At 37.0% G+C, this 27,983-nt stretch overlaps 1 protein-coding gene and 1 non-coding gene across 6 annotated transcripts in view; one reads left to right on the top strand and one right to left on the bottom strand.

The window, feature by feature from the left end:
- LOC131435325 (protein GDAP2 homolog) overlaps positions 1-16,773 on the bottom strand; it is a 215,121-nt gene extending 198,348 nt beyond the window's left edge. For 2 of the 5 annotated variants that reach the window (XM_058603073.1, XM_058603076.1), the window contains exon 1: positions 16,449-16,773. The gene's annotated coding sequence lies outside the window, so the exon portion shown is untranslated. Of the gene's footprint in view, positions 1-16,121; positions 16,392-16,448 lie in introns of those variants that run through there. The other 3 variants (XM_058603077.1, XM_058603078.1, XM_058603074.1) reach the window with 2 other exon arrangements.
- A 10,838-nt stretch (positions 16,774-27,611) lies between these two features.
- Trnam-cau (transfer RNA methionine (anticodon CAU)) lies at positions 27,612-27,684 on the top strand. The gene has a single exon. It is a non-coding gene; the product is annotated as a tRNA-Met (tRNA).
- The last annotated feature ends 299 nt before the right edge of the window (positions 27,685-27,983 follow it).

Below are 27,983 nucleotides of genomic sequence, written 5' to 3'. Positions count from 1 at the left end.
AATTATGTTATAACCTACGGCAAATTGAGTTATAATTTCTAGTAACTTTATTTTAACTACTAACTAGGCCATGACTAAAGCTTGCTTCAGATAGAATTGGAACAAAGACAATTGCCTGTATTTCAGTTATTTATTATTGAATTCAAGATCTTTTTTTATACAAATGTAGTGTTTTCTTCAAACTTTTAAGAAAAAAATGCGGATAAAATTATTCGTCACGGTTTCGAAGGAATTCTCGAATTTTTCCTGTAACACGGCTCATTACGCGGCGCACACCTTCTTCGTCCATCGTTTCAGCTATCTTATTCCACCAGGTCGTCATCTGATTGATGTCTTTGACAACCTTTCCCTTTTTTTCGAGTCTCCTCTTCATGGTTGCCCAGTATTTCTCAATAGGGCGAAACTGGGGGCAGTTGGGTGGGTTATGGTTTTTCGGAACAAACTGGACCCCTTTCTCTGCATACCATTCTTGAACGACTTTGCTGTAAAGACAGCTTGCCAAATCTGACCACAACATTACGGGATAGTCGTGGGATCGAATGAGCGACAAAATTCGTTTTTGGAGACACTCTTTCTGGTATAGTTCCGATGTCATTGTCTTATTTGTAACGGAAGCTTTCGTTTTTTTGCCACAGCTGCAAATGTCCTGCCAAATCATAAATTTTCTTGCAAATTTGTCGGCAAAAAAATTTTTAATTTGGCTGGAACATCCCCCCGAGCCGTTGCCAAATAAAATTTTTAACCTGGGATCTGCCCGAAGTCAAGGCTGACTATAGGTTTCATCGTTCATCAGAAGACACCCGTTTCCGAGCACGAATTTTGACCACACTTTTCTGTTTTATGGTCCGATTTGGCTGTTTGCTAACTCGATATGACTTGATTCCTTCCCGGAGTCGAGTTCTCCTTACGGTACTATGGGCAGCACCGAATTTTCTGGCCAAATCACGGTCCGACAGATTAGGATTCCTCTTAATCGTCTTCAAAATCTTAGCACGCAGTTTCCGGTCGACAGTTCCACTCCGACGATTGGCTTGAGGCTTCCGAATCGTCGTCAATGTTTCCGTATACCGTTTGATAACGCACCATACGGTATTTATGGGCAATTTCAGCTGTTTAGCTAGCCTAAATGCAGACCACAATGGATTTTCAAATAACTGTGCAAAATGTTTTCCCTTCTTTTGGCTTCCATGTTGATTGTTTACAAAGTACAGTCGATTTGCGGAATGTCAAAAATCATACGTGAAACTGACAAAATTCCCGACACGTGGGCGCCAAGAACTTCCAAATCCGACCACCAGGAGCACCACAATATGAGCAAAAGTTTGTTCCAATTCTAAATGAAGCAAGCTTTATGACCAATTTAGTCATTAAAAACGAAACAGCCTCAGGTACAATTTTGTTCTTCCTTGTTGATCGGGTTGTCAAGTTTCACATTTCCGCACTTTGGATTGGTTGTAAGATTTTTATCAATAAGCTTCAGAATGTAAGCTTATGTTTCAATTTTTCAGAGAATAATGAAATTAAGTATTAAAGATACATATTTCATTACAAATGATCTTAGAATGCATAACAGTTTATGAACAGAAAACAAAAAGAAAAAGAATCAGCAAAGGCCCTGAAATTTGCCTTTCGTTTACTATTATAAAAAATGTCAAGTGAATAATGGCACAGCCCAACCAACTCTAGTTTCTGGTCCTTAAAATCGAAATTTTGGTTGCAAATCGAATTTGAAGTCAACAAACGGACTACGAGAGCCTGTGCCCAACTGCCAGCAGGACTAATCCTAATAAACATAAACGATTGATCATCCAGTGAATTCCGTTGAAGCACAGTAGCAGCGATGTAAATTTATGTTAGTCCCATTTGCTGGATCCGATACTCGTTGGAATTTAATTTGGCACCGTGCCATTTGCCGAACCCAGTGAGCCATGTTCCAAATATCCCACTGCCGATCCGGGAGCTATCTCTACTATCAAGTCAGATGACACGAGGCCCAACTTCAGTCGAAATTAATTTACCATTTTGCCGTGCGCTACCGGTTGGCTGTCATGTGTCATCTCATTTCATCCGTTCGGTCTTACAGGAAATCGATTCGGATGGTTTAGATACCGATTGACCTTCGGCCGGAATTTGCCTTCATCGTTTGGACACTGTTCCCAGAACCACCTGTTCGACCGAAATGTGGGTGTGTCCTTTATCAGAAGTATTATCCTTAATTTTGGCCATGTTCTTTCGCAACTCTTTTGTGTTCAAAATCGATTTCCAACCTCCGTCCATGACCAACAATACAACCATTCGGGGTCACGCAAATTAGTCGCTCCGTGCGTGTGTGTGTGTGTGTGTGTGTCCTCCGCTACCGTACACTAATTAATAAACGTAAATGCCTCATAGTTACAAAATGTCGAACAAAATCGATTGGAGAGGAAGACCGAGTAAGATATGTTACGGCACAAAAAAATAGATAATTATTAGTTCGGTTGAACTGAAAATTATTGCCATCGAAACCAAGACACATTGGGTACGGCTCGAATCACCACGTACCAATTTTTTCTGTGGTTTTCGCCTACTCCGATGGCTTCATTTACCTCGTATTTCTCCTCAGTCCATTCTGATAAGAACAACAAACTCACGCAATTCGCAACCGATTCGCCGGCTGTCTCTGTGACCAGTAGACAGTCTCTGTGCCTTCCCCCCTGGGGCCGGTGCAGGTGGTGACCTGACGAGACGGTATAAAATCCTACCTACTTCTAATGCAAATTACGCCCTGACACGCACTTTCAGTTTTGATGGTCTAGAGAATCTAGGAGGAACTGGATCGCATTGGTTGGAAAGTCAACCGACCTGGCAACAGGTCGCAAGAAATACGTTTGTGAGTGCACATTAAATTTTGACGATTACGACAATTCTAGTAGGTCACATCCTAACTCATACCGTTAGTTTTAACATCGAGTGGGATTCCAGCAGTTTATTATAACAAGTAAAGTTTCAATGGGCAATGCTGGAAGCAATCAAAACTAAACAAAAAAAATGCTTATGTTGATGGCTACAACATTAAACCATTTGGCACTGCAATTGCAGGACACTGAAAACTCGAACCCCCTCCCCTCCGCCTTTCTCCTTCCCCACCATAAACTTTACCTTTCGAACGGGCACCGTGCTTCTCGTATTCTACTTCATGTAGCACAACATTCTATCCGTCCAGCTGGAAATGCTTTCGACTTTGTCTGCTGCTACTGCTACTGCAACCCACACTGAAAATCAATAGAAAGGTCACGCGAATCCTTTGACAATGCTGCTGTTTGAAGCATCTGCTGCTTTGGCAGTAGAGTTATACGGAACACAAAAAAACATTCAGCACACGAAGCTAATCGAATATCAATCAGTTCTGGGCCTTCAACTTGATGCACCGAATCAATTCTTCGCTTCAGCTGCACGGTAGATCCTAGTTATCTAATATCCTGTTTACAGGACGGTCGGACGACTGCCAATGGAACCCGGAACAAACCAGTCCGGTATCTGAACAGTTGCCATTTGGCAGGACTTTGGACTCTTTTGTCGAATATCTCCTACGGGAACGATTCGATTTCCGGCGGTTCGGATAAAAACACGTTCGGGAGTATCGCGTTTCGCTGAATGTCGTTTGACTCATGTAATTAGATAGGCTAAAAGCGGTCGGGGAATTTGTAATAGGGTAAGGGCTCCCTATTTCATCTCATTTGTAATGACGTTACCTTAAAAACCTGATTCAGCCACCAAAATCACTACGATTTTTCATATTTCTGCTTAATTCGCCTTGCTCCACATTGGGAATTGATCCACATTCCTTGTAAATAAAAATAATAATTAAAAAATCTGCTAAAAACACTTCTGGTATGTTCACTACTGTGCTCCTAATTTCATCTCAAATGTTTTATATTCATCCTATCGTTGGTCCTTTATTCATCCCATAAATTAGCAATGGCAACAGCAATCAAAACCAAAATATTGCACTATTACACTCTCAGGTTCAAAATGTCAGAATTTTCGTTAAAAAGGGCCTAATGCCAACTATGACACAACACACGATATTTTAAAAAAACAGTTAGGAATCATTTCGACGTTTAAAATTTTTTGGATCGTTTTTATTGCCTTTCGTTTCAAATTTAAAATTTTACTCTGCAGTTAATTTGGAGAACAAAAAAAGAATTGTTACTATTTAGGCATCAGCCCTTCTTAAAACAAAATACAGAATCAGAGATGCCATTGATACAGATTTATCTGCATGTATAGATTTTTGCGCTTGCGTTCGTTTAATCAGATTACAGATTTTCTAAATTTAATACAGATTTGTAAAGGTTCATAAAAAGTGAGAGGTGAAACGTTAGACTTTTCTCTCTGAGTATTTATTAGTATTTGATTGCAGTACTTCTTTAAAAGTTTATTAATCAACGGACAAATCACATGTTAAAACGGAAATCTTTTGTGCAAATGTTTGATGATGAACAGTGATAAACATTTATATTAGAATTTAAAACCAATTTGAATTTGATTTGAATTTGATTCATTTTATTAGTGAAAACAGATAGAGCAGATACATATTTTCTATGAAAATATCTGGCATCCCTGTGCACAGCCGATGAAACACACACATTTAACACACACACACACAATGGTTATTTGATTAGCATTTAGCGCGCTCTATTTGGTAATATTAGAATCCGAAACAGTTTTATTTATATATAAATATCAATGACATAATTAAACTAATGTCACGGATACCAAAAAATACTTGTTGATGATAATTTATAGAAGAAAAAATAATTTTTTTAATTTAACATTATGAGAAAACTTGGCAACCTTGCGATACGGAATAAGATGCAAACAAAGCGCAATCAAGTGAGTTAAGTGCAAATTTTCATCTCATATTTTTCATTGCTTTTATTACTTATCAGGTAATTTCAGAAGTCTTTAATCGTTAATGAAACAAGTGGAAAGTGAACATTACTGACTATAAAGTCATCCAACATTGAATAGTGGTGTAATTATGTGAAATAGTGATCATGTTTTGAGACGAATCGATTAGTAAATATATACAGAAACATGATAAATTGTAAAACTTCAGGCGAAAGTGGTTTCGAAATCAAAAGGTGAGTTTATTTTAAATGGAAAAAGCGATCGTTGAAGGTTTTTGCCTTTCTCATATAGAAAGGTTATGCAATCACTATGAAAACCGACTTTTGAACCGAGGCCCGGAGGGCCGAGTGTCATATACCATTCGACTCAGTTCGTCGAGTACGCAAAATGTCTGTGTGTGTATGTGCGTATGTGTGTATGTAACGTTTTTTTGCACTAACTTTTCTCGGAGATAGCTGAACCGATTTTCACAAACTTAGATTCAAATGAAAGGTCTTGACGTCCCATACAAAATTCCTGAATATTATTTGGATCCGACTTCCGGTTCCGGAATTATGGGGTAAAATGTGCAAAAAATTGTGAAAATAAGTGCACTAACTTTTCTCAGAGATGGCTGAATCGATTTTCACAAACTTAGATTCAAATGAAAGGTCTTGACGTCCCATACAAAATTCCTGAATATTATTTTGATCCGACTTCCGGTTCGAGAGTTATGGGGTAAAATGTGCAAAAAAATGAAAATATGTGTTTTAACTTTTCTCATAGATGGCGCGACCGATTTTCACAAATTTAGGTTCAAATGAAAGGTCCTGTGGTCCCATACGTTATTCCTGAATTTCATGCGGATCCGACTTCCGGAAATATAGGGTAAAGTGTGTTAAAAATTGTACACCATCACTGAAAATGGGGAAAAACCTTGAAAAATTTTCTAAATCGACCTCAAATCTTTTCCAATTTGATGGTTTTTATCAGTAGACCGATTTCGGTTATTCTTTTAAGAATCGAAGAAAATTTTTTTTTTGCCTTTCTCATATAGAAAGGTTATGCAATCACTGTGAAAACCGACGTTTGAACCGAGGCCCGGAGGGCCAATTGTCATATACCATTCGACTCAGTTCGTCGAGTACGCAAAATGTCTGTGTGTGTATGTGTGTGTGTTTGTGTGTGTGTGTATGTGCGTATGTGTGTATGTAACGTTTATTGCACTAACTTTATGGGGTAAAATGTGCAAAAAAATGAAAATATGTGTTCTAACTTTTCTCATAGATGGCGCGACCGATTTTCACAAACTTAGGTTCAAATGAAAGGTCCTGTGGTCCCATACGTAATTCCGTAAAAAGTTTTATAAATCGACCTTAAATCTTTTCCAATTGACATTTTTTATCAGTTGACGGTCAAACAAATCTATTTCGATTATTCTTTTAAGAATCTAAGAAAAATATTTTGAAGAATACCACAGTATTATATATGATAGTTTGATTGATATGAGAAAGGCATCATTACACCACTAGGTGGATTAAAACAGGTTTTTTACTATATTTTTCAATTGGAAAGTGTGACAAAACCTAGAATAAATGTTTTCAAACGTTCCACAGTTTTGTTCAGGTACGTTTAAAGATATGATTAATGTTCAAAGTTATGAGGTGAAGGAATGAGATGGAAATTAGAGCTGAGATGAAATAGGGAGCCTTTACCCTAGTGCACAGTTGGAGAAACGTGCAGTTCAAATTATTAAGTTTTGCATTACCAACTATTTTCGCCGTTCTCATATAGAAATGTTATGCAATCACTGTGAGAATCGACTTTTAACTTTTTAAAATGTCATATACCATTCGACTCAACTCGACGAACTGAGCAAATGTCTGTGTGTCTGTATGTGTGTACATGTAACAAAAAAGTGCGCTCGATTTTCTCGACGATGGGTGAACTGATTTTAACAAACTTAGATTCAAATGAAGGGTCTTGGTCCTGTAGGTTGCTATTGAATTTTACCCGTATCGGACTTCCGGTTCGGGAGTAATGGGGTAAATGTGCAAAAAAATGAAAAAAAAGAATTCTTTGAATTCCTCAGAGATCGCTCAACCGATTCTTTTCAACAAAGATTCAAATTGGAGGTCTTATGATCCCATAGGTTGCTATTGAATTTCATCTGGATCCGACTTCGGGTTCGGGAATTACGGGGTAAAATGTGCAAAATGAACTAAAAACGTTTCATCGATATTTTCAGAGACCACTCTTCCAATTTTCAACAACGTAGGTTCAATGGTCTCATAACCAGGGATGCCAGGTTCACAGATTAATCTGTGTTTCACAGATTTTCAATTTTCTGCACAGATTTTAAAAATAACACAGATTTTCATAGATTTCTGAAAATGATCACAGATTTTCACAGATTCTGGAATTAATCACAGATTTTCACAGATTTTGAAATCGAGCACAGTTTAGCACCAAAAAGTACAGAGCGGTTGAGGAAAAAGGTACAGAGCGTGTTGGTTCTGCTATTATGATACGGAAAACGGGCATAAATTTTCACAGACAGCTTTTTGGCTTGATCACAGATTTTTGAAAAAATGACCTGGCATCCCTGCTCATAACCATATGTAATCGTACCTAATTTCATCCGAATACGACTTCCGGTTCCGGAATTGCAAACTGATGGGTATAAAAATTTCATTTTCAGGAGCGTGTTTTTATATATGACACGGAAAAATTCAATCAAATACATTCAAATACATTGATTTATGGTATACCGGATCTTCGTTTCACATTCCGGAAGTATCGAAAAAAAGTGATCGCTTAATCCAAACCGGAAATCAGTCCAATGTCTTTGAAACGGATGAACCGATTTTTACAAATTCAGTTTCAAATGAATAGTCTTGTAGTCCCATACCAAATTCCTGAATATTATTTGGATCCGACATCCGGATATATGGATAATATGGAGTAAAATGTGCAAAAAATTGTTAGAATTAGTGCACCAACTTTTCTCAGAGATGGCTGAACTGATTTTCACAAGCTTAGATTCAAATGAAAATACCTGAGTTTTGTTTGGATTGGACTTCCGGTTCCGGAGTTATGAGGTAAAATGTGCATCAAATGGAAATAAGCGTACTAATTTTTCTCAAAGATGGCGTGACCGATTTGTACAAACTAATGTTCAAACGAATGGTGTTATGATTCTATAAAAAAAAACTTCTGAATTTCATCCGGATCTTACTTTCGGTTCCGTAATTATAGGGTAAAGTATGTTAAAAATTTTATATTTCGAATAAAAACTTCTAATCGACTTCTACACTGAAATAATCGATTTTACAAATTTTAGATCGATTTGCAAAAAAAACCATTTTTGATTTAGATAAAAAAAAATTTACAAGATAGGTGATATGTTAATGTTCCCTACCTACCCTACACACTTAAAAAAAACCCTGTGATTTTACATCTTAATAGACGCACATAAATGGAGCGTCGCAGTTCACGCAAATTTTCGTCGAAGAACATTTAATATTGTGTCTAAAACTCCATGACATGAAATTCGTTGAAATAAAAAATAAAGAATACTGATAGCAACCGACGCGACTTGAACCGAGAATCATTGGAACGCAAGTACGTCTGTTAATCGACTGAGCCACAGAAGCATGCATCTGTTTGGTTGGTAAAAGGTGCATTTAAATTTATACAGTCGCACCTGCTAGCAGAACGCAAGTTACAGTCGAAGCCAGTAAAATTCAAGCTCTTCTAGCATTAAGTCAATACAAATAAAATTTTTCGTCATTTGACAAATTAGGTCTTTATGAATTCCATCGTATGAGGGATTAAGTCACTCGTAAAATTCAAATTTTTTTGGAGTGTATCTCATTGGTTTAGTTTTCTAACAAATTACACGGAAAAACAAAATCAGTTTGGATAAAACAAAACTTTTTTCAAATAACTTTTTTTCCTGAAATGTACCCAACTTGAATTTTTTTTACTAAGGGTAGGGAACACCTATATTGTAACAAAATTTCAACCAAATCAAAAATGTTTTTTTTTTTGCTAATTGCCTTCAAATTTTAAAATCGATTTTTTTCATTTTCGATCAGAGCTATTTGAAAAACATTTTCTAATCCACCTATTGGTGTAATGATGTCTTTCTCATATTACTTATATTTCCAAAAATATCACTAGAAGATTCTGTCAAGAAATTCTTTTCAATCTTAAAAATAATAAGAAACTTTCTTTAGGTATGAACTAACCTCACGAACAACAAACAGTTGTGTCAAGTTAATAAGAATTTTTCTTCATTTTGCATCGTTGTACTAAATGATTAAAAACACTTTACCCTATAGATCTGGTACCGGAAGTCGGGCCCGGATGCAATTAAACAGCAACCTGTGAGACTATAGGAACTTTTATTCGAGCCTAAGTTTGTGGAAATCGATCAAATCATCTCTGAAAAAATTGAGTGAGTCTCGGTTTAGACTTTTTGACTACTATTGATTTTTAGTTTATGATTGATATTATTTGACACATACTCACACACAGACATTGCTCAGCTCGATAAACTGTGTCGAATGGTATAGAACACTTAGCCCTCCGGGCCAATTTTCACTAGCCAATTTTTCAAGTGATTGCATGAACTTTCTATACAAAAAAAGGCAATGAGTGTACTTTTATAGAAAAGCATCGTTATCATGATTTTGTAATAACACTAACAAGTAGGTACAAATTGATTAAAAGTTTTACAAATCTACATATTTTTCACCTGAAAAATGTAGATTTAAATGTGGCAACCCTGCACGCTTTAAGAAATCACGCTGAGAACGGATCAAAGCCGCACGTATCGACACATACCAGTTTTGCATCGTCATTTTCAATTACGATTTGAATGTTTTGATACTCGTTGCCCTATAATTTTGGAACCGAAAGTCGGATCTGGATGAAATTGTACAGCATATTTTAGGACAATGAGAGCTTTAATTTAAATCACGGTTTGTGAAAATCGGTTTAACCGTTGCTGAGAAATCGAAGCGAGATTCGTTTTTGGAACTTTTCTTCACTATTATCGGTGCTTTCAAAAGCGGAAACCGGGGGCTAGTAGTTCTAAAGCACGTTTATATATTCTCTAACTAACAAGGTCTGTCAACCAGATGAATTTAACATTAAGTTTTATAAAAATGTGCACCTCGTTTCACCATCGCTTGTGAAAAAACACTCTTGAAACTGAAAATTTTCACTAATCGATCTGTAATTCCGGAACTGGGAGTCGGATCTGGATCAACTTTTTGGGGACTTTTTAAATAATTTCAAGACTTCCAAATTTTGATTAATGGCGAGCAGTGTCCCATTTCATCATCTAAAAATCTACGACGTTATGCTGGCTTATTCGATTTCCCTTACGGAGACGATCGTTTTGAAGGAGTAAGCGATCTATCAGCCATGAAGCATCGCTCTGATTGGTCAATTGATGCAAAAGCGAAGCTGTAGAGAAGCACGCGAGTTACCAGTTTACGTTCGGTTGGTGCGTTTGAATTGGCGTAGCAAAATCCTGCACTTCTGTTACTTCTGTGTGTTATATTCAAGCTTCAAGCGCTTTGTGATTGGACATGTTTTTCTTATCATTATAATTACTATTCATCGCAGCATGTATGTTGATATATTTTTGAAATAACTATTTATTGGAATATCAGTTAAAATTAAATTATCAAGATTAAAATTGGGTGTTCAGCCACAAGTTGTGACTTTTCAGCCCGATTATATAAATGATTTGGTTATTACCATGAAGACATCATTTGCTTGAGAGCGAATCGATTCAATTGAAGATGGCATTGATTTTTGTCGGAATTTGCTTGTAATATTATGTGACATTACATCTAATGGTTCTATATTTGAAAGCCTGTGTAACTCATTTGTACTCAAAGAACGCAACGCAACGAACGAACAGGGAGAACGCTTCAAAATCATTTTCAGAATTTTATTCTAAATTCTTTGAAGCGTTTTCTTCCTGGAGGAACAACAACTTGACCAAATTGGTACTGCACAAAGTTTTATGGCTGCGTCCTGTTGTTTACACTATTCTCTAACCACTTGTGCAGTTGTTTATTCGTTTTCATTAGTTTGTTTCGAAATGCGTGGACTTTCAGCAGAACAACGTCGAAAAATTGTGTACAAATGATGCACAGAACGCGGACTGTCACTGAGAAAGATAGCAAAAATGCGAAATGCAATCAGGAAGTTCGGTGAGGATAACACCTTTGAGGATAAACCGAAAACGGGTCGAAAACAAGGTCCTGCTAACACTCAGCTGAATAAACGTATACTGAAGGCGTCCGAGCAAAAGAAGGAGGTTTCAGTTCGGGATGTGGCCAAGTCAAATGTTCTTCGTGCTAAAGAACGTTTGAATCTTCGAACCTATAAGAAGCAGAAACAACCAAAACGTAGTCCGAAACAAGAAGCATCGATCAGGTCGAGGGTTCGAAAGCTGTACAATACGATTCTTGCTGAAAATTTGAACTGCATAATCATGGACTACGAAACCTACGTGAAACTCGATTACAAATCCTTGCCGGGACCACAATTTTATACGGTGCGAGAGAGGCAAGTGTTAAACTAGTCCGAGACATCGATTGAAGTTGACAAATTTGGTATGAAAGCTATGGTCTGGCAAGCAATTTGTAGCTGCGGTACGATTTCGAAACCCTTCATCACCACTGGTTCAATGTACAGCGAAATATACATCAACGAATGTTTACGAAAACGGCCACTACTCGAAATCAACGGAAGAATGGTATGCTACCAAAAATGTCACTTTCGTCCCAAAAGACATGAATCCACAACTTCGACCAATTGAGGAATTTTGGGAATTAACGATGGCACATCTTAGGAAACATGTCTTGGCAGCCGAAACCATTCTACAGTTCGAAAAAGATTGGAAAAAGTGTCAAAACTTCTCGCCAAGAAGTCTGGACGAAATTTAATGAGGAACGTTCGCAAGAAGGTGCGCCAGCTAGTCTACAATGGCTAAGTAGCATATTTTGAGAATAATATTCTGTTGTTGTAGTCTTTTTTATTAAAAAATAGTTATTGGAATATGAGTTAAAATTCAATTATCAAGATTCAAATTGGGTGTTCAGCCACAATTGGTGATTTTCCAGCCCTATTATATATATGATTTGGTTATTACCATGAGGACATCATTTGCTTCCGCAATTCTGAGATTTTTGTGTAGAGAAAATTGTAAACCTACTTGTATTGTGTAATGGGGAAAAGGAACTTATATATCAACTTACTAACTAATACAGAGAGCAAATCGATTCTATTGAAGATTGCATCGATTTTTGTCGGAATTTGCTTGTAATATTATGTGACATTACATCTAATGGTTCTATATTTGTGAGTCTGTGTAACTCATTTGTACTAAACCAGAGAGGACGCTTCAAAATCATTTTCAGAATTTTATTCTAAATTCTTTGAAGCGTTTTCTTCCTGGTGGAACAACAACTTGACCAAATTGGTACTGCATAAAGTATGGCTGGTCTTAATAATAATTTGTTTTTTAGAACTTTGAGAAAATTATAAAATTAGTTTTTTGTGAACTTTGAGAAAATTATAAAATTCATCTTCACTCGATTTCAAAGATCGAGCATTCCAATTTAAAATATTCAAATAATTATTTAACATCACTGTTAAATTTTAAATTCATTATTATATTATTTGCTAATTGCCATCCAACTTGAAGTGCTGCAAATTTGATGAAGTCGAATTCATTCGGATGATCATTAGAAAAAGTTGATCTTGTAAGTAGATCATTTTATTTTCCGTTATTTCGCATACATCGACTTCGTTTAAAGAAGCGAATGGCATTGAAGGAATATTGGTAGGTAGATGCCTACCTGTTACACTAGTGTTACTGCCATTAGAAGAAGATGATTTGGCCGATCTACCTATAAATAAATTGTTTTCGTTACAAGATGAACTGTAAGGCGTTCATGTGTTTTGATTATTTACATTAGAAGAATTAAGAGGTATTTGTCTACTTGTTACCAAAGCGTAACTGTCATTAGAAGAAGATGACGTGGTCGATCTACCTGTCAATAAATTGTTTTCGTTAGAAGACGAATTGGAAGGCGTACCTGTTTTTTTGTTTTAAATTCGAAGAAATAAGTGCCTCAGAAGAATTAGGCGTGGCATTTGTAACGGTTTTTTTTTATTTTCAGGTATGTTCTGTAAATTGAAGGTTGTAAGGTTGATTTGACATGTTGTCTAAGAAAAAGAGTTTTTAAAATTTTTCCCCTGACAGGACTTTTCAAATAATTGGATTTATGATTTCCATCGCGAATTGAACATGAAAATTTATCAGTGGTTTCATTCTTTGGACAAACGTTTTTCGAATGCGATTTACCACAATTCAAACACCGTATATTCATATGACAATTTTTGGTTCCATGACCGAAGCCTTGGCAACGACGACATTGCGGTAAATTTGCAATACCATTATGCCGTTTATAATGTTCCCAATGAATTTTAATGTGGGAAATGAAACGTACCTATTCTAAAGTTTTCAAATTGCTTTGGATTGAAGTGTATTAGGTAAAGTTCATGGGAAATTCCAGAGCGTGGTTTAGAAGTACCATTCGCTCTTTTTTTTCATGAGTATTACTTGAGAAGGGGCAAAACCAAGCAATTCTTTTAGTACATTTTTAATTTCATCAATACTTTGATCATTTGATAAGCCTTTCAAGGCAGCCTTGAAGGGTCTGTCTGATTTTATATCATATGAATAAAACTTATGAAGTTTCTCGGACAAATATCGAATAAGACGTTCGTAATCTTCCAATCCATCAACCAAGACTTGACATTCTCCTCTTCGTCCGATTTGGAATGAGACTTTTACTTCCGGGAGAAAAATAGAAAACTCAGTACCGAATGCTTTGAAGTCGGAAATAATCACCGTCACTGGTGGCATAGATTGTTGTTTCTTCCCAGAACGGCAAGGGTCCATTTTGGGAATTTTTGAAGAATTTTCTTCTATGTCTCTACAATCGGATTCAGGAAGAATATCGTAAATATTGTTAGACGGCATAGGATCAAAGTCTGTTGTCTTTTATTTTTACATTCAGATTTTTTTTTTGTTTTGATTATAGAGGCTTTAACATTAATGTCATTCGCCTCTTCGGGCCAGAAAAACTTTCTGAGCCTATGTGCGGGGTTGGGAATCGAACCCAGGCGGGCTGCGTGAAAGGCATTGACTTACCCATCACGCTATACCCATCCCCCACATTCAGATTCTATAAAATCGTCAATGTTATTAGAAAAAATGTAAATAACAGATTGAGATTTCTTCCGTATTGAAATATTTTTAGCCTTAGGCTTGTTGCCTTTCCGATCGGACGAAGGCATTTTTGAAAAATATAAATTACCTAGGCTAAATTAGTCTTCGATTAGACTCCTAGTTTGGATAAGTCTTGATAAAGACTGATTTTGTGGTAGTCTTAATAAAGACTGATTATTTCGAAGAATAATTCTTTGAATGGCTAGCCTTAAAAAAGGCTGACTAATTTCTTAGTCTTGAAAAAGACTTATTATATTAGAATATAACTCTTTGTGTAGCCTTGAGAAAGGCTTACTAATTGTTTGTCTTCAAATGACTGTTAGTGATTCAGGTAGTCTTGAAAAAAACTAAAGCCTTGAATCAATGAAACTCTAGGTAGCTAGAAAATTTTCCAGGAGCCAAGAGCTATTCGCGTGCGGTGCGAACAACTGTTCAACACCGACTATGTATGTTAATATTATTAGCTGCTTGTATTGATGATATTACTCCACCACGACGGTATTACTGAGTAAATTTCAAATACATTCGAGTCAAAACGAGAATATTTTATAATGATTGGAAAATGAGGTTTGACAAAGGTAATTTTAGGTAAGCAGAAGTGGTCTCGTAACCAAACTTTTAACTTCTACCAAAGGAGTCGAACTTGGGCATCTCATCAATGCAAATCATCCGAATCTCTGTTACGTCAGAAAGTGAAGGTAAAGGTTGTTTACTTTTTACAATCCGAACTGGAATCGTTGAGTAATATGGCTCTATAGTTTTCCTATCTTTTCTCCTCTCATAGACTGTAGTGACTGACCAGAAGTCACAAATAAAAAAAATTTTTTTGATGGGTAATGAGATACATCAATTAATACGTATTTGCCGTCTAATCTCTTTCTCCGCTAATACCAAGGCGATCAAAATTATTGTGTACTTCATTTTCAAATTACAACAGTTAAGCCTTTAGTTTCCTAGGAAACTGATCGCGATTTTATTTGTGTCCCGACCATGTGTTTGGCCTAAATTGAGATAAAAAATATTTCTGTATGACTAATTATTCCTTCAAACAACGGTCTAAAAAGGGAAAATAGATTGACTTTCGATTGGAGGCCCTAGAGTAAAACGATTACATATTTAAAATAACCTTCATCGGTGACGTTTTACATTTACTGAAAAGACTCATCGACGGCAAGATAGATTCGCTCATCGCAATGTAAATACAAACTTTGACATTTTCCCTATTCAGCCCAGCATCAGCAGCAGCCTTGAAGTGGGCTGGAAAAGCGTAAAAATTGACGAGTAAAAGACGGCGCACACTAATCGATGTAACACAGAAACTTGCTATCAGCCACGAAAACAAGCAAAGCTTTCACCCACGTCAGTTTCGTGTGCAATTTTTTTTTCTACCCTATTGGCAGAGCTACTAGCGAAAATAGCAGACTCTCGCACGAACACCAACGAACCACGTGCTTTTTCGGTCGGAACGACGGAGAGCAGAGAAGCAGGCATTCTCATTCTCCGAATGGGGGACGGACCACATGGTCCTCGCTCTGTTGGTATTGCTGATAAACTGTGGTGGCCTTCTAGTCGTGTTGGTAGTGGTTGTAGTGGTTGTGAGAGGAAAAATCCAAAACATTTCCACGGCTTTGTGTTGGAGCAAAAAAAAAAGATCCTCAAGGCACTCTCCTTATTACGGTGTGTTACATCGTTTTCTTGTTTCCCTTCGTGTGTATATCCTTCCTATCGGAAAGGATGCCAACACGTTACACATAGATGAAGTTACGTTACATGAAAAATTAATTAGGGATGTAATTTCAGGCAATAAATGTTACAGCTCTCCTCGAATGGCTTTTGTTCTTCTGGATTTTACGTTTGGCGATCGAAGTATCCTGTTTCGTTTCGAACTCATAGTTTGCTTTGTTCGTCGAGGCACACTCACATTATCCATTCGGAATTGCATGATGCTTTGCAATCTGGTTTGATAATTCCACCTTCACACTGTCCACGTTTTGAACTGATTTCGTAACACGATCACCTTTCTTTCTACATTTGTTTTGGACACCACCGCGATTCTGCAAAATCCTTGAAAAACTGCGAACGCACAGTTTGCCATTCCATTTTCGCCGTGTGCCGAACCAACACGCTCTCACATTTTTTGATTAGATAATTGAATTATGGAAAATTGCTCGAAAATCATCGTACATTCTGCAACACCACTTTAAAACAGGAACGCTCTTACGACGGCAGAGTAGGAAAAATTTCTTACTTTTACGACAGGAAACTCCGAAAACTTCGTACACAAAGAACAAGACAACACACGAATCTCCGTCAGGCACGAAATAGTTCCTTCCTCTCGACACTCGAAACCCGACACACACACACTGGATGACACCGAAACTTTAACGACTTTTACGACGCCACCGACGGTGGTTGTGAAAAACTTTCAGCCAAATCTCTAGGAACGTAGGAAAAGAAAGATAAGGAAAAAACGGCCACTTTTCTTTCACAAACAGCCTCTTTTATTTCTCTCTTCAGCGCTTCCACTAGAAACTGCCGTCCGATTCACACTGCTGTCACTCGCTCACTGAGGCGAGCTTTCCGTATTTTCCACTTGGCAATCTGAATACCGATCGCGCATTCGAGGAGCGGAAACAGGAGAAGATTCTTTCGCTGACGGCTGCTGCTGTGCTAGGCTTCTGGTTGGCAAAATCCGCACCAAGCCAAACAAACACAGTGTATACTATCCGTACTCATAGAGGGGGTGGCATTCTCTTCTACTCTCTGGACGGACGGACGGACGGCCGAACGACGGAATAAACGAACTGTCGCCCATACTGCAGCAAGCCAAGCTAGGGGTCGGTTTTCCTTGCGCTACTTGATTATAGTAACAGTCGGTAGTTCCACTATACGGCAAAATATAACGTCATTTTGTTTTTTTTTTCTAAATTATATGAATATGGCGACTCTTGATACAACCCACTGAAGTCCGGAAATGAAATAAAAATTTGGGTACCTAAACATAAAGCGTGGACTTAATTAACCTTTTTTATCAGCAACAAACGAGAAAAACTAATTGAAAAAAACCTGTTTTAACCCACGTAGTGGTGTTTCTCATGTTTTTATGCATAAAGGGTGATTTTTTGTGAGGTATAAGATTTGATTTAAAAAAAAACACAAGAAGTTTGAGAAAATTGATGATATATTTATTGGAATCGATAGAACGATCAATATAATTTGATGTTTGAAAATGATTTCATGCAAATGTTGGAGTCAGTTTCGCTTTAGACAACCCATGCGCAAGGTCCAATATGGGCACACTCTCTCCAACATATCGTTCGGTATTTCACGAATAATGACACCAGCCCATAATTCACACCAAACAGTGACTTTTTTGGGATGCACTGGTAGCTCTTGCAGAGTCTCTTGCTGGTCTTTACTCCAGATTTTGCTTGTGGATGTATTCATTCAACCATAAATGAGCTTCATCGCTAAACACATTTTTTCGATAAAAAAGTGGATCTTCCTCCAACTTTGCCAGCGCCCATTCATGATTCAATTATAGACCAAACGACGATTCATAATTACATTACAGATCAAACTGAACAAGTTTGACAATGACACAAGACACGATTAACGCGTGATCTGTCAAAAACAGTGATGCCAAAAAGATACCAGCAAAAAATCACCCTTTATTACTAGAGGATTTTTCGAAAAACTTTTCTTTAAATCTTGAATATAAACAAAAAGGCGGATGGGTAATGTCAGAGACATAACTGTATGTCGTGAATACAAAAAATAACTGACACGCTTCCTTCACACTTCCGAATATCAGTTAGTTGATTGATTGTGTGAATTGTGCAAGCTTTCCCCTTTTTCACTACTGGAGTTTGAGATGATGCACCAACATTCAAGTACAGATTAGTTACATTAAACAGCTACTATTCTAAAACTGTATATTCTAAACTTGAAACAATTCCATTTTAATTTGTTAATACAGGCTAGGTACAAAAAAATGTATATTTTTGAAAACTATTACGAGCGAAGATATCTGATTCTTCTCGATATTTCAGTAGGAGACAATTACAATGGCCTGGTCTGAAATGTATCGACGATCTATGCAAGAGTAATAATAATAATAATAATAATAATAATAATAATAATAATAATAATAATAATAATAATAATAATAATAATAATAATAATAATAATAATAATCATAATAATAATAATAATAATAATAATAATAATAATAATAATAATAATAATAATAATAATAACAATAATAATAATAATAATAATAATCATAATATTAAAAATCATGGAAATATTTTTATTATTATAAAAATAATTTTTTTCCCCTTTATAGGCTGCTCTGGCCGAGGGGGGTGGTTACAACGATCTACACTTTCCATACCGGACGAACTAGGCTATGGTGCCCAAATGAACACTAGTAACGAAGGAGGAAACCCTATAGGCCTATGATAGGTAGTTATCAATTTGCAACTAAAGATACGAATATCTTCTATTGCAAGTTCACCAGAGAGTTTGTCACTTGGGCAGGAAGTGTGTGCTTCACCCTGTAACCAGTCAATCATTGAGTCGTGCGTCTGTATCGTATTGGTATTTTGTCATCCTATCAGCTGCTTCTGTGTCTTAAATGTCCTCGTCGATGAAACTTTGGAAAATTTCGCATTGTATCCGCTTCGGTATTGGCCCTGCTTTCCTATATAATCTTTTATGTCTGAAGCGGTACTTACGATTATTACTTTGAAGTTCCCTAATCAATGTAGATATGTTTGGTCTACTTACACTATCCAATCTAATCTATTCTAATTGTTTCTATCTTTGTCGATGTAATGATACGTTTCTTTTTGCCCCATTGCATTGCTTTTTACTATACCGGAGACACCTGTTAATATCACAAGCTAGTAGATTATCAGGAATAAAGGAATAATAATAAGATTGATAATAATAAAAATTACAATAATAATAATAATAATAATAATAATAATAATAATAATAATAATAATAATAATAATAATAATAATATTAATAATAATACCAAAATTTACTTACCAAAAGCTAGGTAATTTTATAAAATACCTATTATATTTCATTTTCTTGAGAACATTCTAGGGTCTGTTTCTTGGTCTTAAATCTTCGATGATAATCCTTTGTTTCAGCAGGCTCGGATTTCATTAAGAACATAAAATAAAATAAAATAAAATCAGGTGTTAGTAGGCTTGTTGAATTATATAACGTAAGGATGCGCATTTAACACTAGATTGCCCAGGAAAATCACAATATGTAAACAATGGAAGGATTGCTTAAAATTCTATGAACTTTTTTAATTCTTTATTTAACGATATATGCACTAAGGCACACTGCACTAGCTTTTATTTATTCTGTCACAGTTTTTATTATTGACTTTCTCTCTTCCAATAATTTTGACTTCTTTAGAGCAATTTAGGCCTAAACTAAGTTTTGGGCCCCGCCATATAAAATGACGATGCAACAACAGTACGCACCAGCGCACCAGTACGTTCTGGCACGGAAGAAGAAAGCACATCATGCCTTACCAAACAATGTACACAGCGTGCTTTGTTCAGTTTTGTACACTTTATAAAGAAAACGAAAAAACCAACACCGAAGCTGATTACTTACTCACTTTCCTCAGATATAGCGTGACCGATTTTCAAAAACTTAGGTTCAAATTAAGGGTCCTGAATTACACGATAAAAAATATCGTGTGTTTGACCTATCCCAAACCCAACTTTCTGACAGCGATTTACAGAAAAAAGATTAATTTTGTTTACGTTTCGTCTCAGACTCATCAGTGCATAGCAGCTCAAATTGAACTGCTTAATGCAAAACTCGGCAGTTCAATTTGAAACGCTAAGCATTATGTGTCCTGAGCACAAAATCAGGCTAACCTCTAAATGGGAAAAATATGTTTCCATGCGTTTTGTTTAAGCATGCCAATTTCTTTAGTCAAGGACTCAGGGAGGTTGTTGTTGTTAAATGGACTTCATTTAATTAGTTTAATTCTAGTTACATAATTGTTAACTTAAGATACACAGTTTCAATTTTTCATCTTTGATAATTTTGCCTGTTTACATATTTCGGTATTTCCAGTGTTTAATGGATGGTGTCTGATTTGCTGTTTTCACGGAACCGTTTCAAACAGGGAGGTTTTGAACAAATCGTGTTTCGAGGTTACTGTTCAATCGATGGATCAAATATTACAGAAAAACTTTCGATCCTTTGCAATTGGTAAGCAATCGATGCGTATTTAGTTTATGAATAATTAACATTTTCTAATCTAACACTCATAATAAGAATATAAAAAAAAAGTTATTCTTAAGTCCTAATTTTTCAATATTCGTACTGGTAATGATGCGCTGTGTCAGTAGCTTCCAGGTGGATATTTAATATTTAATTATTTCAAGAACCTGATATTTCTATCGTTTCTATCTATCTATGAGATTTCAAAAAATCAAATTAACGAATTATATTAATTATTATTCTCTCCGAACTGATCACCATTTCAATGTGAGAGAATAAAAATAAAAGGCAATTGGTAATGTCAAAGACATATCCGGTTTATTGTGAATACGAATAAATCATTTCGAACCCCTGTTAATATAAAGGAAGAAAATCATTCCAAGCATTCACTGAATGTTGAATCAACCTACGGCATAAGCAAATTACGGTTTATAACGAGAGTCTTATGATGCATACTATTATTGCGATTATGCTGCACACAACTTCACATGTATGCAATCGGGTCTAGTAGTGGGTGGGTGGATATGCAGTGTACCAACTGCCTTATGTATTAGTTCCATCGTTTCGAAAACCATCGCAACCGAAGTCGGAGTGACTACAGCTTGCGAAAGCTTCCACCGTCATTCATTTGATTGAGAGCTTATTCGAAAATGAACAGGAAAGCTTGAAGTCAGATGAAGTGCGCCATCCGATGGGGAGTAGTAATGTTTAGAGTTTTTTCGAGCAGAAAGTTTCAACTACTCCGACATTTCTGTATACCGTTCTGTGGAGAAGGTATGTCTTCAAATTCGACGCCCAAATGACCCATTTCATAACATATGGTGCTTTTGCATGTGATGCTGCCAAAAGACCAAACCAAACGGCTTGAATTGGGGTTATTCTACGAAATGTACAAATAATGGTATGCCAGGGTTTCTCTCATGTGTCTTTTAATCGTTCATTAGCAATATTTGTCGCATACCTGCATGTTTTTACCATTAAATTCTTATGCTTATGCTTATGCAAAATGTAAAAACAGTTTTCTTCGCTGTCGTTGAGCGGAAATTCGAAACAGCAATATTATTTTATATGGAACATTTTTCATTAATAAACTGATGTTTTTTCTCTTGAAGATTTATTAATCAGTAGAAGAGCGAACTACTATTGCTTTTTTCAACCATGGCTGTTATCATGTAAGGTTGTAAGTAGAATCTCAAGTAAAAGAAAGGAAAGAACAGCTATTAACATAGGTTTTACTCTGAGGTGGTAATGTCGATCTTAATTTATTATGTGAAAACTAAAGTTTTAGAATGAAACATTATACTTCGTTCAATACCATTTTTCAAAATGCAAGTAAAATGTACCAAATAAATGGTACTGGATTGTTAAACATTCCAGTACTTAAGCTGTCAATAGAGATATAACTGGATGACGTGAATACGAGAAAAACCGGCATGCCTCGTTCATACTTCCAAATGTCCATCAAATATCGATAATTGTTTTCATAAGTTGATTGGTTGTGAACTTGGATTCTGGAATAGAATTTTGGATCTGGATTCTGGAACTGAAAGTTGCACTTTTTCAGAACTTTGTTTTGTATCTGGAACTGAGTGCTGAGCCCGGATCTGAATATGAATTTTCCAAAATTCCAAACGCTCTAGAAAAATTTTATTTCGAATTTTGTATTTGTGGTTATCTCCTACAACTGAAAATTTTATCATAAATTGCTGATCTGATGACATGGAACAAAAGTTATATTGCTGTAGAACAAAAGATAGAACAAGAGTTGAGTTGAGTTGAGCATTCTTGAAAAAGTTGACTATATTGAACTAACCTACCCCAATATGACATATTCCTGAAAATTTTCCTTGTTTAATCGTAGTTCAGATCAATTGTGTTGATATATGGGTGAACTAATACTCCACCAAATCACTGAAGATGTCGCCACTGCGTATAATAGCCTATTCAGAGAAGCTACTCGGCCAACGAGCCCCGGTCTCCCCTACTGTTAGAAAAATGAAAATATTATCTTTCATTGTACACTACTATTTTGTATATAAACATGAAAATAAGATATTTAATAACAAAAAAAGGAAATGAAGAGAAACTCTATTTGGTTTAGGTGACCGTATGAAATGTTCACGTCGAAGTGTGGAAATTCTCAAGAAAAAGTCTCCTTCAGTATTTCGCATAAACATAAGCTACACAATCACTGTGAGAACCGACTTTTGAAGCGAGTGTCATATACCAGTTCGTCGAAATGGCAAAATTCCTGTGTTTATGTGAAACATTTTTGCCCCAGCTTCTTTTGGAGATGGCTGAACCGATTTTTTCAAACTTAGTTTCGAATGCTTGAGCTGATAATCCCATTCGACAGATCTCGTTTAAAAGAGTTTTTTTTTGTTGTTTATTCAATAATATAATACATTTTTAGGCACACGGCTTAAGCTCTGCCAAGGGTATTTTCTAATCTTAATTCACGACTAACTTAAAACTAGAATAGTATCATTAGATTATGTCGTCTCGGATTTTCGAAAATCCAGCTTTCTGCTGGCGATCGGCAGTGGTCGGTGAATTGAATATAGCATGAGTCTTCCAGATGGCGTTGGTAAATATCTATGCTGGCCGCATTCTTCGGTCCGTGTGGGTCCGCGGGAAACACCCCCAGACTACGAAGGCCCGGCGGGTGGCCCGCAAGCTGGTTTTCGACTGGAGCGGTCTTCCGTGGGTGGTGATGGTGATGGTACGGAAGAGAATGAAAAATAATAAATATTGTGGAAAGCGAAGGGGGGGGGGGGGGGAAACAAAATATCTGAAAACTACATCGGTACCATCGAGATGGTGTAGAGACGAGGAAAGAGGGAACGAAAAAGTTAGTGACAAAAAAAAAGATCTTGTTAGTTCCAATGAAGATGGTGGACAGGGACGGGGATCGAGAGAATCGGGCGGATGTTAGTGTCGAACCTGTAGGTGGAGTTTATACTTTCTGAACGAGGATAAACACATTACACTTGTATATCAATGTGTTTAAGGTACTGGTATATGAGAAGCATATATGAACTATCCCGACTCGCCAACACATCCCGAACCGGAACCTCAGGTGGTCTACCTCGGACCCTAAGGGATTCCAATAGCTTCGACCTGGCATCGCGATACTCTACGCACGACCATACGACATGCTCGATGTCCTGATAACCGTCGCCACAGGTGCAGAGACCGCTCTCCGCGAGCCCAACACGCCAGAGATGTGCGTTGAAAGTGTAGTGATTTGACATGAGCCGCAACATAACACGAATGAAATCGCGACTTACATTCATTCCCCTGAACCAAGGTTTCGTCGATACCCTAGGGATAATGGAATGTAGCCATCGTCCCAGTTCGCCATTGCTCCATGAAGTTTGCCAACTTTTGAAAGCTTTCTGACGAGAGATACTGAAAAATTCATTGAAGCAAATTGGTCTTTCATAAATATCACCTTCTAATGCGCCCACCTTAGCCAATAAGTCTGCCTTTTCATTTCCCGGAATGGAACAATGCGAAGGGACCCAGACTAACGATATTGAATAAGACCGCTCAGATAAAGTTCGCAAGTGTTGCCGTATTTTCTCCAGGAAATATGGGGTATACTTTCCATATTCCATTACGGACAATAACGTTGTTTGGTATAGCCTAATCAGGTCTCCTGGGTGGCCACCCCACAAAGTTCCGGTTATTGTGCGAAGAAAATTGATTCTCTGCTGGCATTTTTGTTTCAGTTACCTAATGTAACATCCCCAGGTGCCTTTGGAATCGAACCAGACCCCGAGATATATAAATGTGAAGATCTGAGCTATGTTTTCACCCCCTAGTTGAAGCTGTAATTGTGCTGGTTCTCGCTTCATTGTTAATACAACCAGTTCAGTTTTCTCTATAGAGAACTCGATACCCAGTTGAAGAGCCCGTGTTGACAAGTTGTCGAGGGTATCTTGCAATGGTCCTTGGAGATCTGCAGCTTTGGATAATATAATAAACACAACCATTCGACAGATCTGAATTTTATTTGGATCTGTCTTCCGGTTCCTTGGATTATTTGATTTTATTTATAATTGACCTCGAATTCTTAAAAATTGGTTTGAAAAAGGTTCTAGTTTTGCAAATCTCATTTGGCCAACAAAACAAACTCATTTCGGCATTCCACTTTCCTTAAGTACCGGAAACAGTTATTATGAACTTCTAAATGGAACTAACTTCGATTTGCCGGAGAGAGTAAATGATCAAACGATCCGGCTTTGGCTTTGGTTTTCTCTTCCGGAAATACCGGAAATAGGGATCAAAGACTACGAAAACATGGAATTTACTTCAATTTCTCAGGAATAGTTGAACCGATTTTCTCGAACTTCGAATAGAATGTCTTGTGGTCCCATAAATTACTATGAAATTATAGACAGACCCGACATTTGACTCCGAAGGCCTCGAATTTTCGAATTTTTCGAGATGGTGAAATGTCAGTATGTGTACAAATATAAATAAAAATATATGTACTCATTTCTCTCCGAGATGGCTGAACCGAATTTTCCAAACTTAGCAAAGGCTTAGACTTCAAATAAAATTACACTTTGGAGAAGCAAATAATTTTTACGGTGCATACACATTCACTCAAAACTTTTCAATTCATGGTCCATAACGACGCCGGCCACGGCTGTACTACTGAGGAAGGGAAGGAATGTTAGTCCGATACTCGTTGTTTCTAGAGACCATGGGTACCACTGCATCTCCACGAGTATCACAGATATTACTAGGCAAGACAAAATATCTGGCATATGTCAATACGATCTCAATAGAAAATACGATGTACGAAGCGATGAGCACCCATTGGAATACGACGTGGGAAATGAGAGTGAGGAAGAATTGAACCGATGGATATACGACTGCTAGAAAAGTTTGCCCAGATTCTGTTCCTACGCAGAGCATTGTTCGGGAGTCTCCTTCAAATAATGGTTCGATTGATAGCCCCTTTTCGATTATGGAATTTCCTATAGCACCCCTGTCTTGTAACAATAACGCTCCTGGGTCGGACAAAATTAAATTCAACTTGGTGAAGAATCTGCTCGACCTCGCAAAAAGACGTTTGTTAGAATTGTTCAACAAGTTTCTTGAGCAAAATATGGTTCCACCTGTGAAAGTTATCGCCATTCAAAAGCCGGGAAAACCAGCTTATAATCACAAGTCATATAGACCCGTTGCGACATCTCGACACTTGGGTCGAGACGAACGGCTTGCTGTCAGACACTCAGTTTGGCTTCCGTAGAAATAAAGGGACGAATGATCGCCTTGCACTACTTTCGTCTGACATCCAAATTGCCTTTGCTCAAAAACAACAAATAATATCTGTATTTTTGGACATAGATAAAGCATTTGATTCAGTTTCCATTGATATAGGGATTTCATTCGTGTAATGTTCAGACTCATGTCCAATCACTACACGTTAGATGCACATATCCTTCGAATTGAACTTTCCGGACTAATCATTGTGCTTGTGCCGAAGGTTATCGCAATATTAATCATGTCGTTTGGGCATGCCTGGAGTGTCGTGATGTCCGATCTCAACTAATAAATTCCTTGCGTACTCAAGGTAGACTATTCAATGCCCCAGTTCCCGACATTTTTGCTAGTCGCGACCTTCCATACATAAAAATTCTTTACCATTTCGTTAAGACCGTTGGAGTTTCAATATGTTTTATATTTTTCTAATTGCCTCCTTTCTCTTCCGTGAGTTCAACCAATAGTCAGCTATCTTACTTTGAATAAAAATGATGTGCTGAAACAAACAAACCTGAAATAGTTATAAGATTATGATTTTCTTTTCTTTAATGTAGTTAATAGCAGCTTATCGTTTGATAAAAAATAGTGTTTTTGAGTAGATTAGCTAATGAATACCGGAATACTAATATGATATTTAATAGGACTAGTAGTAATATGTTCTATTAAATAGTCATCGTTGTGACTGTATTCGAAATATATTAGGCCTTATGAAATAAACGTATTAAAATTAAAAAAAAATTATCAGAACATAAACACCATTAAAAATACATAACAAAACTTCAAGAAGGCTCGTCATATTCTTAGCTACTCCATCAACATAAAATAAGAAACGGTGAAGCCGAATTCGAGTACAAAACGACGTTCCTAAGCCTTCGAATATCTAGTAATTATAAATTTCAGCTTGCTAGTTAATTCCGTTCTGCAATATAATTAGCATTATTTATTGTTTCGCAACTTCAGATCTACAGAGATCATGTACCGGCTGATCAATCGGGGTGTTAATTCGTGAAATGACTGTTATTAATGCTCGTGCATCAATTGCTTAACGTGACTACAAAAGCAAGTGTGTTTTTCCAAGACCGGAAATTCTCATTCAATTGATTCCTTATTGACTTGATACCAGGCAATAACAATCAAAACATAATCAATTTCTCGGTTTCTTCCCTACAGTCAGTACCAGTCACGAATAAGCCTTAAACCAGGTTCGGCACAAAAGCTGAACTGCAAAACGAAGAAAGCAAGCAACGGTAAAAAAGCGGTAAATCATCGGAGCTGGCTGACCTGATCCATCGATTTCAGTTTTAATTTAATTAAGTCCACATTCGGGCAAGTTCCACAGCTTGGTGTTTGCAACTTATCAGGTTTGAATAAAATTGATATAAGTAGCAGCAGCAGCAGTGGCAGTGGCGGTACCAACAACCACCGACATCAAAAACCTTCGGCTCCCCCTGCCCCAATCAACAAAAACAACAACAACAAACAAACAAATAAACGGTTTTGCGCTGTGGCCGCTGATTGGATCGAAAGAAATGTGGATGCACAAGCACATAAAGTACATTCCAACGCCGTGTTCTAATTTTATACCCACTGCTAGAGGAGTGCGTCGGCTAGCGGCACGATTCATTCTGTACTACAGAAAGTTGCACTCCTATCGCTGCACTGTTGTTTCTTGCTGTTGCCGTTGTTGTTGTTGTTGTTGAGGTTTGCTATTAATGTTACCAGGTGGTTTGTGATTATTACTTTGTTTTTAGATTTGTGGCTTGCATATTTTTATTTGCAGCTATCTTACGGGCGTCGTCGTGCACTGGCCGCCGCGGTGGTGGTGTGCTAATTCGAGCGCGTTCTCGGGCTCATCGGCAGCCAGGCCTCGATAGCGCAGTCGGTAGCGCGTAAGTCTCATAATCTTAAGGTCGTGAGTTCGATCCTCACTCGGGGCATTAAACTTTTTTTTTGTGTGGAGGAGATCTCCAGATTTCTACAGATTATATAATATATTTTTTGATAACCTATATCTATATATCTATATATGTAAAAATGCAGAGATCATTGTTTGTAATCGCATCACGAAAGGACGGATGGACAGATTCACATGATTCTTTTTTTTTTTTGTTTGATCAGTTTTTAAACCCCCATCGGGTTCGCACATCAAAAAAATTAGGAGAACTTGCTGAAAAAGTGGAAAAAATCCAAAAAATTATTTTGTATGGGCAATGGAATTTTCCGTTGAAAAAGTCAC

Source organism: Malaya genurostris, chromosome 3 (assembly GCF_030247185.1).
Source record: "Malaya genurostris strain Urasoe2022 chromosome 3, Malgen_1.1, whole genome shotgun sequence".
In the NCBI taxonomy this organism is placed as follows: domain Eukaryota; kingdom Metazoa; phylum Arthropoda; class Insecta; order Diptera; family Culicidae; genus Malaya; species Malaya genurostris.
The sequence above is the reverse complement of the archived record's forward strand: the minus strand, read 5'-3'. Positions and strand labels throughout refer to the sequence as shown.